A 15,352-nucleotide genomic window follows, 5' to 3' on the forward strand; every position below is an offset into this window, starting at 1 on the left:
TAGATTCTGGGTTTCCAAAAACGACATGATACTCGAGCAAAAAACATGTTATAAAATTCTACAACAGATCGACGTCAGAGATATAGGTGTATAGTTTTGCGCATCTGCTCGACGACCCTTCTTGAAGACTGGGACTACCTCTGCTCTTTTCCAATCGTTTGGAACCTTCCGTTCCTCTGGAGACTTGCGGTACACGGCTGTTAGAAGGGGGGCAAATCCTTTCGCGTACTCTGTGTAGAATCAAACTGGTATCCCGTCAGGTCCAGTGGACTTTCCTCTGTTGAGTGATTCCAGTTGCTTTTCTATTCCTTGGACACTTATTTCGATGTCAGCCATTTTTTTTCGTTTGTGCGCGGATTTAGAGAAGGAACTGCAGATCGTTCTTCCTCTGTGAAACAGCTTCGGAAAAAGGTGTTTTTTAATATTTCAGCTTTACGCGTGTCATCCTCTGTTTCAATGCCATCATCATCCCGGAGTGTCTGGATATGCTGTTTCGAGCCACTTACTGATTTAACTTAAGATCAGACCTTCCTAGGATTTTCTGTCAAGTCGGTACATAGAATTTTACTTTCTAATTCACTCAACGCTTCACGCATAGCCCTCCTTACGCTAACTTTGACATCGTTTAGCTTCTGTTTGTCTGAGAGGTTTTGGCTGCGTTTAAACTTGGCGTGAAGCTCTCTTTGCTTTCGCAGTAGTTTCCTAACTTTGTTGTTGAACCACGGTGGGTTTTTCCCGTCCCTCACAGTTTTACTCGGCACGTACCTCTCTAAAACGCATTTTACGATTGCCTTGAACTTCTTCCATAAACACTCAACATTTTCAGTGTCGGAACAGAAATTTTCGTTTTGATCTGTTAGGTAGTCTGAAATCTGCCTTCTATTACTCTTGCTAAACGGATAAATCTTCCTCCCTTTTTTTATATTCCTAATAACTTCCATATTCAGGGTTGCTGCAACGGCCTTATGATCACTGATTCCCTGTTCTGCACTTACAGAGTCGAAAAGTTCGGGTCTGTTTGTTATCAGTAGGTCCAAGATGTTATCTCCACGAGTCGGTTCTCTGTTCAATTGCTCGAGGTAATTTTCGGATAGTGCACTCAGTATAATGTCACTCGATGCTCTGTCCCTACCACCCGTCCTAAACATCTGAGTGTCCCAGTCTATATGGACTATAACATGCTGAGAAAATTTATGTGAAATGTATTCCAAATTTTCTCTCAGTTGTTCTGTCACTAATGCTGCTGAGTCGGGAGGTCGGTAAAAGGAGCCAATTATTAACCTAGCTCGGTTGTTGACTGTAACCTCCACCCATAATAACTCACAGGAACTATCCACTTTTACTTCACTACAGGATAAACTACTATTAACAGCGACAAACGCGCCACCACCGGTTGCATGCAATCTATCCTTTCTAAACACCGTCTGTGCCTTTGTAAAAATGTCGGCAGAATTTATCTCTGGCTTCAGCCAGCTTTCTGTACCTATAACGATTTCAGCTTCGGTGCTTTCTATCAGCGCTTGAAGTTCCGGTACTTTACCAACGCAGCTTCGACGGTTTACAATTACAATACCGATTGCTGCTTGGTCGCCACATGTCCTGACTTTGCCCCGCACCCTTTGAGGCTGCTGCCCTTTCTGTACTTGCCCGAGGCCATCTGACCTAAAACACCGCCCAATCCACGCCACACAACCCCTGCTACTCGTGTAGCCGCTTGCTGCGTGTAGTGGACTCCTGACCTATCCAGCGGAACCCGAAACCCACCACCCTACGGCGCAAGTCGACGAATCTGCAGCCCACACGGTCGCAGAACCGTCTCAGCCTCTGATTAAGACCCTCCACTCGGCTCTGTACCAAAGGTCCGCAGTCAGCCCTGCCTTTCGCGGGCAAGTGCTCTACCATCTGAGCTACCGAAGCACGACTCATGCCCGGTCCTCACAGCCTTACTTCTGCCAGAATCTCGTCTCCTACCTTCTAAACTTCACAGAAGCTCTCCTGCGGAACTTGCAGAACTAGCGCTCCTGAAACAAAGGATACTGCGGAGACATGGCTTAGCCGCAGCCTGGGGGATGTTTCCAGAATGAGATTTTCACTCTGCAGCGGTGTGTGCGCTGATATGAAACTTCCTGGCGGATTAAAACTGTGTGCCCGACGCAGTTTTAATCTGCCAGGAAGTTTCATATCAGCGCACACACCGCTGCAGAGTGGAAATCTCATTCTGGATATATTATGATATCTAAAGGTGCTAATAAATTCGTCATGAACTTGTTGATTCCTTATACAGCACACATACACACATATACACCTACACATACCATACATGAGTCGTGCGTGGCGCGTGTTCGTGCCATCACTTATTTAACATCTTGTTTTTTTTTCTTTTTTTACCGTATTGCCACCTCATAATGTTAATTTTCCCTTACTGGTGTCACTGAGCTGCCGCCTTGCCTGCCCGTGAGTTGCAGCAGCAGCGCTTATCGATGTGGGCCCTGCCGTGTTATCTTTGCTGGATTGCTATTAGTTCCCGGTCGTCGTGTGTTCACAGTTAGTTCAGGCCTGGCAGTGTTTTAGTTGGCACCTGGCACAAGTCCAGCACGGCAGCAGTGAGTTCCGGACCGCCATGACTCGCCCGACTGTTGCCGACACACATGACTTGATTGGGGACGACTTTGGTTCGTCATCGGTCTCTCGTCTTGTCGCACGACGTGTATTTGGCCGCCGACTGCTTATGGGTTGGCTGTTTGTGCTGACTCGTGATTCGTCCTTGTTATTGTGAAGTCACTGCCGATAGCATTGTATAGTTCTTTCGGAAAGTGTTCGTGAATCTGTGCGTAATTTGTGTGACTTGGACTGACAAGTTATTTTAAATATTGTCGGTGTACCGGATCTCATTCGGTCGGTTGGCGTGGAGCACCGAGGAATTCTCGGCGGGGCGTAGTTTGGCCAGGCCTGCTGGCAGTCTCAACACGGTGTCGGACTGTGTGACACTGTTCCCAATGCTGCGAGGTCCGTGGCTCACCGATCCTCGACACGAAAGGTAAGTTATCCTATCGATTGGTCCGTTGACTGTCTGTTGGTTGGATCCTCGTCGGATAGTCAATGGTTGGCCCGACTGCCTGTCCCACCTAAGTGACCGTTAGTGTTTGAATTCCAGGCCGAAACTCGAACATCTGAGCGGCCTTGGGTGTACTGCCCTTATTTTTAATTTGTTGTTGCTGTTTGTATTTGTATGGCTTCTAGTCGATTGTTTTTAAATTAGAGTTGTTTTGGACTCAAGGCTTTCCGCCTAGTTTAAAGTACTGTTTCACGTAAGGCCTTTGGCATTTTAAAAATTTTAATGATGTTGAATTTTTAAGTCGTGGGCCTTCAGCCAATTTTGAGTTTGAGTTGTTTGCTCTTAAGGCCTTCAGCGTAAATTAAAGAAATGTTTCAAATAAGGCCTTTGGTATTTTAAAAAAAATTAATGTTATGGAGTTTTAAGTGTTAGGCCTTCAACCGATTTGAATTTAACTTATTTACTTCAGCTTAACTAAAAAGCTGTTTTAAGATAAGGCTTGCCTTTTCAATTCCTGATTATGCTTGCGTTTTAAGTTATTGGCCTTCAGCCATTTTTAAATTAAAGTGACTTTCAACCGGTAATTAAGTCTCAAAGATTAAATCTGTGTTTAAAAAAAATTGGGCTCTTGCAGTGTTTGATCAAATAATAAAGTTGCATGTTTGAGTGTAACTGACAGCCCCTTGTTTTGACCCCTTTCCACAATTTAAGTTACCTGTCCTGTCCTGCGGTTTTAGCATGGCGTCTCAATACACACCTGCCTTGGTACTTGTTTGTGGTCGAACGTTGAGAAGCCTCACTATTAAACTCAGAACTCACTTCTCTCAATGTACTTAGGTAGATGATACAAACCAAGATTCAGTCTCTTTGAGGGACTGCTTCACACGTGTCCCACAGGAGGACTGGTAGCCTGCCAAGAAATGTGTTAATTTCAAGAAAATTTAGTGGATCTTCAGAATTTCCCTGCCATTGAAATCACCAAACCAAGATGGAATTTTTCCAGCACTACTGCACAAGCGACTATGAACAATAGCAAAGTTCAGCATTCTGGCCGTTATGGGTCAGTCGGAGACGACCGACCACCATGTCATCCTCTCCCAAAGGCGTCACTAGATACGGTGCAGTATGGAGGGGCATAGGATCAGCACACCAGTTTCCTGTAAGTTGTGAGCTTTCTTGAGCTTGAGCTCCTGCTTCCCAGCTCTTCATTTGGTCTTACAACGCTGTGTGCCACCAGCACACCAGTCTTCTCACCAAGGAAATGTCTCTGGCAGCACCAGGACTCGTGCTCTGGACCTCCAATAGCCAAACGCGCTAACGGTACAGAAGTTAGTACGGCAACAAGTAGGAGAGGGATTAATCAGACTCCTATGCAGGCTTTTTGGAGTCAGTGTAGAAGTTAATACTTGACGGACAGTGAAGGTTGTTTTCATTCCAAATCCAGGGTGAATTGATAATAAAAACGCTAAGGATTTAAGACCTGTCTGTCCTTTCTATGATAGGCAGTACATAAACTGCTTAATGCGCTCATTAGGAAAAGACATTAACTGAGGTTCTTCAACATGAAGACCGAAAAGAACATCAACTGGGAAAATCGTGCAAAACAGCACTTCATTAGCTTGATGGAAGGGTGGAATGAACTCTACACTTCAGAAAATTTCTCTCTGTGTCTTCCTGAATATTGATAGGGTTCTTAGCAAAACGACTTTAGATCCACGTTTATAGCTGCAGAAGAGCATTGCACTAATATCAGTATATGTAAATAACTTAATACCGTGCTGGATAGGAGAAAGGTAGAAGTCACTGAATGGGTCAGGAGTGCATCGCATATATGGCAGGTGATGGAGCAGGAAGGCAGCATTTCTCCATCCTGGGCGTGGTTGCAGCTCGGTGTAGTAGGTAGGTACCCGACATCAAGTTGAAAGTACCTAAGAAAAAATTTATAATGATGGAAAATTGCGGAAAGTATCTATTAAAATGGAAATTATTCACTGTCAGCATAGCAGCATTTTCGTAAATATCTATTGTTAGATAGGGAAGTACATTAAAGATTGTACTGCAGGGTGCCTCCAAGACACGAGATGAACTCTGTCGATGAAGCGTGCTTGAATGCACAAGCAGCCTCTCATCATATCCGCTAGGCGGTGATTCGGTGAGGCGATGTGGTCAGTACTCCCGAAGTTGGCGGAGTGTGCAGGCTGATACGGATATGTTATTCAGTGGGGAACATCGGAGCAAGCAGAGTCAAACGGTGAACAGCACGGTGGGCAGCGGTTGCTCTCAGGGGTGACATTTGCCCACACAAGCAATGTGAGGCAGCTGGCTAGTTAGCCCAGGTATGTACCATTGACCCCAGGGTTGGTAACTAATAGTGGATTGAAGGCTGGAAAGCACCAAGGCAGCAGCACTGGGACGTAGCATGGACAGAAATCCGTCAGCTCGTGGAAATAGTGTCTGGTGGCAGCTGCATGCTGACCCATTTCTAATTGTTATATGACATAGAGAACCCCTGCCTAAAGAGGGCAGTATGGAACGGAAATTCTGCGATAAGGCCCTGAGGCTCACGAAATAGTTGGCCGACTGCCGTGTTATCGGCAGTCAGTTATCATCGGAGACATTATGGGAGGCTCGGGTCAGCCCAACGCACTCCCAGCGGCGTTCGTCGATGTTCCGGCCTTTGAGCCGCTACCTCTCAATGAGATGACTCCTCAGTTGAACATGGGGCTCAGTTCACTCTGGTCCAATCCTCCATCCAAGAAAATATCTTTGGCAGCACTGGGTAGCGAGCCCAGGTCCTCTGTAGACACGCTGACAGTGCTTCACTGAAGGATACTGTGACAGGTAGGAAAGGGATTAATCAGGCTTCTTTGCAGTCTAATTGAAATTAGTCTAGCTGCAGTTGTCATTTGAAGGGCAGTGAAGACTGTCTTCATTCCAAAGACAGAGTGATTTTACGAAGGCTAAAGATTTCTATTGAAGACATGAGAAAAGTTGTTTAATATATACGTTAGGGAAAGGTGGTTAACTGAGATTCCTCGGCATGAAAGCCAAAATGCAAGGGAACCAGTAAAATCATGTAAAGCGACACTTCACCAACTTGATAGGAAGGTAGAGTAAGCTCTACAATTTCAGAAAATTTCTCTATATATCATCCTGGATACTGAGGGGGCTTTTAACAATATAACCTTTGTATCCATGGTTAGTGTGGTGACTTGGCAAGACAGCCAAGCCACTCGGAGGTAGCCGAAAGTCACGCGTTTAAGCTCAAGCAGACTGGCGTGAGGTCTGGAACAGGACAATGTCTTGAGAATTGCAAATAAAGTACGAAGATCCTGGAATACTTAACTTTAACCCATAATTGGTGTACATCGCTCTTGTTAATACATCAATAATAATCTCAATATAAACTGGTGATGGCGCCTTGCTAGGTCGTAGCAAATGACGTAGCTGAAGGCTATGCTAACTATCGTCTCGGCAAATGAGAGCGCATTTGTCAGTGTACCATCGCTAGCAAAGTCGGCTATACAACTGGGGCGAGTGCTAGGACGTCTCTCTAGACCTGCCGTGTGGCGGCGCTCGGTCTGCAATCACTGACAGTGGCGACACGCGGGGCCGACGTATACTACCGGACCGCGGCCGATTTAAAGGCTACCACCTAGCAAGTGTGGTGTCTGGCGGTGACACCACAGTTAGAGCTACAGAAGGGCATCCCAATAGAAAAAAAAGCCACAGAAAAGATGGTAAATAATGTTTTCCAAAGAATTACTAAATGATTTTCTGAAAATTGGCTCTCCCTTAATTTTATTTGAACACATTACATTAATTTTTGCGGATGAAATAAACATTGTCGCAGACGAAGATGTGTAGTGGTTATGATACTAGACTGTTGCATGGAGAATCGTAAGTTCAAAACTCCTCTAAACTGTGAAATTTTAATTCCTATATTCGGTTCGAGTACATTCTAGAAGTATCCACGAATGTCAAGAATCATTGTACTGGAATGTTCTGTATGTTTACCGTATGTGTTCTGGCCGGAGACAGTTCGCTCCACGCTCTAGTACGTGCAAGTGCTGAATAAACCTTCGTTCAGTGAAGTTAGTGTTCGTCATTCATCTAATTACATCTTCTCCTACGTGACATTATTCTGGTAGAGACGTTGGGTAGTGCGGCTTGCGATAGCGCACATTATCGACGACACAGCGGCTCCCGTCAGGCCGCGACAGATCCGCCGTCTCTGTGGCGAGAAACCCAGTTAGAGCCGTGTTCAACAGACCGCAGTCTATCGGAGACCGAAGAAGAAGAGGACGTTACGATGATAGCAACTGTGTGCCACCACTAGACACATCGTTCCGGGTTCTCTGGTCACGATAACCAAAATCCAAGTAAGCAGCTGAAGGTATATGAGCGTGAGACCTGGTACCAAGAAAGGCAGGATTGGGTTTCGATTGTGGACAGGTCCGTAATCAACTGCTGTTGGTTAGTTTATTTTTCAATCACGTACACTTTATTTGGAAACAACAAAAAATAACAGAAGACAATAAATTAAAACAGGCTCCACGGCTGAAGGCCTTAATGACAACAAATTCAAAACTATTTCTCAGCTGAAGGCCCCAATAGTGATTAATTAAAACTGTTTCATGGCTGAAGGCCTGAATAGCAATCTTAAGAACCAGTTAAACTACTTCAACCTGCAATTAAAGTTATTAAAATATTTTTAAAAGAACAGTTATCAAAATGTCACTGCTAAAATACAGTTGTCTAATTAAAACTTTAAGACAAGTAACACTCACGGCTGAAGGCCTTAATGACAACAAATTCAAACTACCTCTGAGCTGATGGCTACAAGAGTAATAATTTAAAAACTGTTTCATGGCTGAAGACTTGAATAGCAATCCTTTAAGAACCACTTAAAAATCTTTGAACTTGAAATTACAGTTATTAAAATTTAAAAAAAAATCATCAAATCTGACCAAACCAAGGAGAGAGGTAGGGGGCCGCAGACGTTGCTCCAAGGATCGACTTGGGAAAGTCCCTCAAAACTTCGCAAGCGATGAGACAAGCAGCCAAGAGATGCATTCACTTCACGAGATGGTAACTCGGAGACTACTGGCAGATTAAACGAATGACCAATAATCAATTGTCTCATCTACCATAACGTCCGATGTCCAATGCAACGATGGAATAACACACCCAAGCCGGAACCGGCGGACAGCACTACATCTTCAGACTCCGGTGTTCAGAGCATCAGGAAGCAGAAAGGAACCACTACTACCAGAGTAAAAAAAAAAAAAAAAATTAAAAAAATAAAAAAACACTACGAGGCCTACAAAACAAGGAAGTATTCCATCAATGGAAGTATTCCATCGCGATTATATACTTCATATTGTGGCTCGTTCTCCCTCCCACAAATCGCCTGGCCCCGATGGCCTTCACAAAGAATTTGATATTCGATTTTGGCCCCTTATAGGAGATACGATAAGTTCCATGGCGAATGAAGTGTTCCGAGGAGGGCTTTTCCCGCCCAGCTTTAAGGTTGCTAAAATTGTCCTGGTTCCCAAAAGGCCGGGACGTTTGCGTGTGGATCAGGTCCTCCAAATAACCCTCTTCCATCGCGATTATATACTTCATATTGTGGCTCGTTCTCCCTCCCACAAATCGCCTGGCCCCGATGGCCTTCACAAAGAATTTGATATTCGATTTTGGCCCCTTATAGGAGATACGATAAGTTCCATGGCGAATGAAGTGTTCCGAGGAGGGCTTTTCCCGCCCAGCTTTAAGGTTGCTAAAATTGTCCTGGTTCCCAAAAGGCCGGGACGTTTGCGTGTGGATCAGGTCCTCCAAATAACCCTCTTCCATCGCGATTATATACTTCGTATTGTGGCTCGTTCTCCCTCCCACAAATCGCCTGGCCCCGATGGCCTTCACAAAGAATTTGATATTCGATTTTGGCCCCTTATAGGAGATACGATAAGTTCCATGGCGAATGAAGTGTTCCGAGGAGGGCTTTTCCCGCCCAGCTTTAAGGTTGCTAAAATTGTCCTGGTTCCCAAAAGGCCGGGACGTTTGCGTGTGGATCAGGTCCTCCAAATAACCCTCTTCAACTATGATTATAAAATAGTGGCGCGAGCAGTCAATAGCCGACTAGCGTAGCTGACCAGCGGTGTTGTTGACTACCATCATCGCCAGCCATCAAAGTTGTCTTCCAGGTCGTACACTCCTGACTCGCGTTGCTGAATGTAGTGATTTAATTTCGATTGTTTCCACCATTCCCGTGCCAAGCGCTCTCCTTTTCATTGATTATCACCAAGCGTTCTACCGGGTTAATCATGGATTCCTTACGCGTGTATTGACGGCTGTTGGTTTTAACGATGCTGCACGACGGCTGTTTAGCTCTCTGATCACTGGTGGTTGGGCGTCCGTTGATGTAAATGGCTGTCTTACTTCCCCCATCGAGGTGTGTCAGGGCGTCCTTCAAGGGAGTCCATTATCTATGTCGCTCTACGTGCTCTTTCTGGAACCCTTATTGCGAACTATAGCTGCTCGTTTGAGTGGCTGGTCGCTGCTTGGAGAAAGGTTTACCGATCGTGCATATGCTGACGACGTTATGGTTCTTCTCCGTACCCGTTATGATATACCATTGCTGAAGAAAGATTTGGATGCCTTTTGTCGTCTTACGGGAGCGCTGGTTAATGACCAGAAATGTCGCTTATTCAGTTTGCAAGGATTTGACGCTGTTGAAATTCCATGGGCTTTGAAGGTCACCCGATATCGATCGTTAGGTGTTATAATTGACAGTTGTCCGCTAAAGATCGCTACGATAAACTGGAAGTCTGTCACGGATTCAGGGAGCAATCATTGAACGTCGCTCCCTCTCACTTCTTCATAAGGTTCAGGCCATGGAAACGTATGTGTTCATTAAGACTTATTTTATTGCACAAATCTTTCCACTTCCTGCGATGATGTCCCGCAAGTTGCAAAGTTTAACTGGCAGGTTTATCTGGCGCAACTCTGTATTTCTCGTGCGTTATAGGGTCATGGCGCGCCCCCTTCTGCAGGGAGGTTTGAGCCTCCCTAACATTCGGGTTAAGGTTTCTGCCTTATTCATCCGTCGCACCGTTTTAACATGTCAACGCGTCCCCCAGTCACTTACAGCTCGCCTTTATGACTGTATCCGACGGCGAGGTTTGGTAGGATTAGTTATAAACTACGGCACATTAAGCAATTTTTTCTTGAGGTCAGTTATTTAGGAATAAATATCCTTTCCCAAGCGAATCTCTCCCTAAAAATCCTGTTAAGCCGCTGGCCAATTCCTCATAGTCTTCCCTCTCTGGAAGCCCTGTCGCCAGAAACGAATTGGAAGGCTCTTTGGTCTAACATCAGCCTCCCGATTTTCCCGTTGGAAGTAGCGTCATCATGGTACCAAGTTGTTCGTGATATTGTACCTAGCAACGTGCAACTTTTTCGTATTGCCTCAGTGTAACGGATCGCTGCAATCGTTGCCATGGAACTGATACATTATCACATCGGTTGATCTCCTGCGGTCGTGACCATTGGAGATAGCTTCGCCGACAACTGGCTTTTCTCCTCAGGACGTCGGAGACGGCTATCTCGGGGGGAGATTCTCGTGCGTTCCGATTCAACCTTCTTTCCCCGATCGAAGAACAATGCCATCATGTGGCTTGTTGAACATTATGTCCACTACGTGATGGTGAGTGGATATGACGCCGATCCGTGTGCCTTTTCCTCATATATGGCCACCGCCCCTTGGACGTGGCCCAGGATGCCCCGTTATCGTGAATTTTTTTCTAATATGTTGTGTCTTCTTTTTCATCCACAAGGTGTTTGATGAGTTGCCCTCCCCCCCTCCCTCTCCCCTCGCCCTCCCCCCCACACACACTCTTTTTTGTGTGTGAACACTCTTATATGGATTTAGATGTTCCACGATGCAGGAGTGACAGAGGAAAGAATGTGTGGTCACGTTAAAATTAACGCCCCATTCCTTCATATAGGTTTTTCTGATTTCACCCTTTTGTTTTTGACGAAATGACTTCTTTTGTTTTATTTTAATTGACTGTCTTCAATAAGTGCTTTGGAAAAAAGGAGTGAATATTTTCGTTTTTTGAAGGGATACATTTGAGTGTATATTTAAAAAAAAGTGATAATCGTTGTGTATCCTAAACTTATAGTCGCATGTTTCCGTTCAACCGTATCTCCTTTTCATTTCTTTATCACATTTGGGCCTTCGTCTGAAGCTATTAAAAAAAGTTTTTATGATACTAGACTGTTACATGGAGGGTGGTGAGTTCAAAACTACTCTGAACAGTAAAATTTTAATTTCTATATTCGGTTCGAGTGCATTCTAGAAGTATCCACAAATGTCAAGAATCATTGTACTGAAATGTTCTGTAACTTTATGTATACCGTATGTGTTCTGGTCCACCGGCCGAGGTGGCCAACGGTTCTAGGGGCTACACTATGGAACCGCGCGACCGCTACGGTAGCAGGTTCGAATCCTGCATCGGGCATGGATGTGTGTGATGTCCTTAGGTTAGTTAGGTTTAAGTAGCTCTACGTTCTAGGGGACTGAGGACCACAGCACGTAAGTCCCATAGTGCTCAGAGTAATTTGAACCACTTTTTTTTTTTTTTTTTCTGGCCGGATGCAGTTCGCCCCACACTTTTGTATGTGCAAGTGCTGAATAAACCTTCGTTCAGTGAAGTTAGGGTTCGTCATTCATCTAATTACACCTTCTTCTACGTGAAAATAATAACAACTGATGTAGCACAAAATTTTGGTGTACCGATTGATGAAAACTTGAACTGAAGGAAGCATGTTACTGAGATTTTAAAACAGTCACGTTGAGCTGCTTTTGTTCTTCGTGCAGTTGCTAACTTTAGAAACAAACGTATCAATCTACTGACGTATTTTGCATATTTCCACTCAATAAGGTCAGACGGAATGATTTTCTGTGTTAACTCGTCACTTACAAAGAAAGTAATGATTGCTCAAAAGCTACCAGGAAGTAGTGTTCACACTCTGACGTCTTGTAGCTACCCCTTCAATGGGCTAGGTATTTTAACTGAGCCGTCACCGTACATATATTCGCTAATTAAATCCATCACAATTTGAGAAGAACAGTGATGCACCTACCTACAACACTAGAGGGAAAAATGACCTTTATTAGTCATTATTAAAGCTGTCAGTGGCTCAAAAAGAGATCAATATGCAACAACAAAAGTTTTTGATCATTTTTCCAATTACATATAATGCCGGACAGGTAGCGAAGAAAGTTTTAATTCTAATTTGAAATCATTTTTTGGACAAATATTTCTATTCCATTTACGACATTTTACTTAAAAATTGGTATGTAGTATATTTTCATACCGACTTATTCTATGAGTAGGACAAAAAATATTAATGTGTTCATTGATATTAACAGTAATCTGGTATATATATATATATATATATATATATATATATATATATATATATATATATATATATGTTGTTGTTGTTTGTTGTTGTGGTCTTCAGTCCTGAGACTGGTTTGATGCAGCTCTCCATGCTACTCTATCCTGTGCAAGCTTTTTCATCTCCCAGTACCTACTGCAACCTACATCCTTCTGAATCTGTTTAGTGTATTCATCTCTTGGTCTCCCTCTACGATTTTTACCCTCCACGCTGCCCTCCAATACTAAATTGGTGATCCCTTGATGCCTCAGAACATGTCCTACCAACCGATCCCTTCTTCTGGTCAAGTTGTGCCACAAACTTCTCTTCTCCCCAATCCTATTCAATACTTCCTTATTAGTTATGTGATCTACCCATCTAATCTTCAGCATTCTTCTGTAGCACCACATTTCGAAAGCTTCTATTCTCTTCTTGTCCAAACTATTTATCGTCCATGTTTCACTTCCATACATGGCTACACTCCATACGAATACTTTCAGAAATGACTTCCTGACACTTAAATCAATACTGGATGTTAACAAATTTCTCTTCTTCAGAAACGCTTTCCTTGCCATTGCCAGCCTACATTTTATATCCTCTCTACTTCGACCATCATCAGTTATTTTGCTCCCCAAATAGCAAAACTCCTTTACTACTTTAAGTGCCTCATTTCCTAATCTAATTCCCTCAGCATCACCTGACTTAATTAGACTACATTCCATTATCCTTGTTTTGCTTTTGTTGATGTTCATCTTATATCCTCCTTTCAAGACACTGTCCATTCCATTCAACTGCTCTTCCAAGTCCTTTGCTGTCTCTGACAGAATTACAATGTCATCAGCGAACCTCAAAGTTTTTATTTCTTCTCCATGAATTTTAATACCTACTCCGAATTTTTCTTTTGTTTCCTTTACTGCTTGCTCAATATACAGATTGAACAACATCGGGGAGAGGCTACAACCCTGTCTTACTCCCTTCCCAACCACTGCTTCCCTTTCATGTCCCTCGACTCTTATAACTGCCATCTGGTTTCTGTACAAATTGTAAATAGCCTTTTGCTCCCTGTATTTTACCCCTGCCACCTTTAGAATTTGAAAGAGAGTATTCCAGTCAACATTGTCAAAAGCTTTCTCTAAGTCTACAAATGCTAGAAACGTAGGTTTGCCTTTCCTTAATCGTTCTTCTAAGATAAGTCGTAAGGTCAGTATTGCCTCACGTGTTCCAGTGTTTCTACGGAATCCAAACTGATCTTCCCCGAGGTTGGCTTCTACTAGTTTTTCCATTCGTCTGTATAGAATTCGTGTTAGTATTTTGCAGCTGTGACTTATTAAGCTGATCGTTCGGTAATTTTCACATCTGTCAACACCTGCTTTCTTTGGGATTGGAATTATTATATTCTTCTTGAAGTCTGAGGGTATTTCGCCTGTTTCATACATCTTGCTCACCAGATGGTAGAGTTTTGTCAGGACTGTCTCTCCCACGGCCGTCAGTAGTTCCAATGGAATATTGTCTACTCCGGGGGCCTTGTTTCGACTCAGGTCTTTCAGAGCTCTGTCAAACTCTTCACGCAGTATCATATCTCCCATTTCATCTTCATCTACATCCTCTTCCATTTCCATAATATTGTCCTCAAGTACATCGCCCTTGTATAGACCCTCTATATACTCCTTCCACCTTTCTGCTTTCCCTTCTTTGCTTAGAACTGGGTTTCCATCTGAGCTCTTGATATTCATACAAGTCGTTCTCTTATCTCCAAAGGTCTCTTTAATTTTCCTGTAGGCGGTATCTATCTTACCCCTAGTGAGATAGGCCTCTACATCCTTACATTTGTCCTCTAGCCATCCCTGCTTAGCCATTTTGCACTTCCTGTCGATCTCATTTTTGAGACGTTTGTATTCCTTTTTGCCTGTTTCACTTACTGCATTTTTATATTTTCTCCTTTCATCAATTAAATTCAATATTTCTTCTGTTACCCAAGGATTTCTACTAGCCCTCGTCTTTTTACCTACTTGATCCTCTGCTGCCTTCACTACTTCATCCCTCAAAGCTACCCATTCTTCTTCTACTGTATTTATTTCTCCCATTCCTGTCAATTGCTCCCTTATGCTCTCCCTGAATTTCTGTACAACCTCTGGTTCTTTTAGTTTATCCAGGTCCCATCTCCTTAAATTCCCACCTTTTAGCAGTTTCTTCAGTTTTAATCTACAGGTCATAACCAATAGATTGTGGTCAGAGTCCACATCTGCCCCTGGAAATGTCTTACAATTTAAAACCTGGTTCCTAAATCTCTGTCTTACCATTATATAATCTATCTGATACCTTTTAGTATCTCCAGGGTTCTTCCATGTATACAACCTTCTTTCAATATATATATATATATATATATATATATATATATATATATATATATATATATGTATGTATATTTTAGAGAACTTCAAACGTATCTCGTCATTCCTTAGTACGTCCGTATCCCACTTCTTTGCATATTGATTCTTCCTGACTAATGTCTTGAACTTCAGCCTACTCTTCATCAGTACTATATTGTGATCTGAGTCTATATCTGCTCCTGGGTACGCCTTACAATCCAGTATCTGATTTCGGAATCTCTGTCTGACCATGATGTAATCTAATTGAAATCTTCCCGTATCTCCTGTCCTTTTCCAAGTATACCTCCTCCTCTTGTGATTCTTGAACAGGGTATTCGCTATTACTAGCTGAAACTTGTTACAGAACTCAATTAGTCTTTCTCCTCTTTCATTCCTTGTCCCAAGCCCATATTTTCCTGTAACCTTTTCTTCTACTCCTTCCCCTACAACTGCTTTCCAGTCGCTCATGACTATTAGA

This window comes from Schistocerca serialis, chromosome 5 (assembly GCF_023864345.2).
Source record: "Schistocerca serialis cubense isolate TAMUIC-IGC-003099 chromosome 5, iqSchSeri2.2, whole genome shotgun sequence".
Classification (NCBI taxonomy): domain Eukaryota; kingdom Metazoa; phylum Arthropoda; class Insecta; order Orthoptera; family Acrididae; genus Schistocerca; species Schistocerca serialis.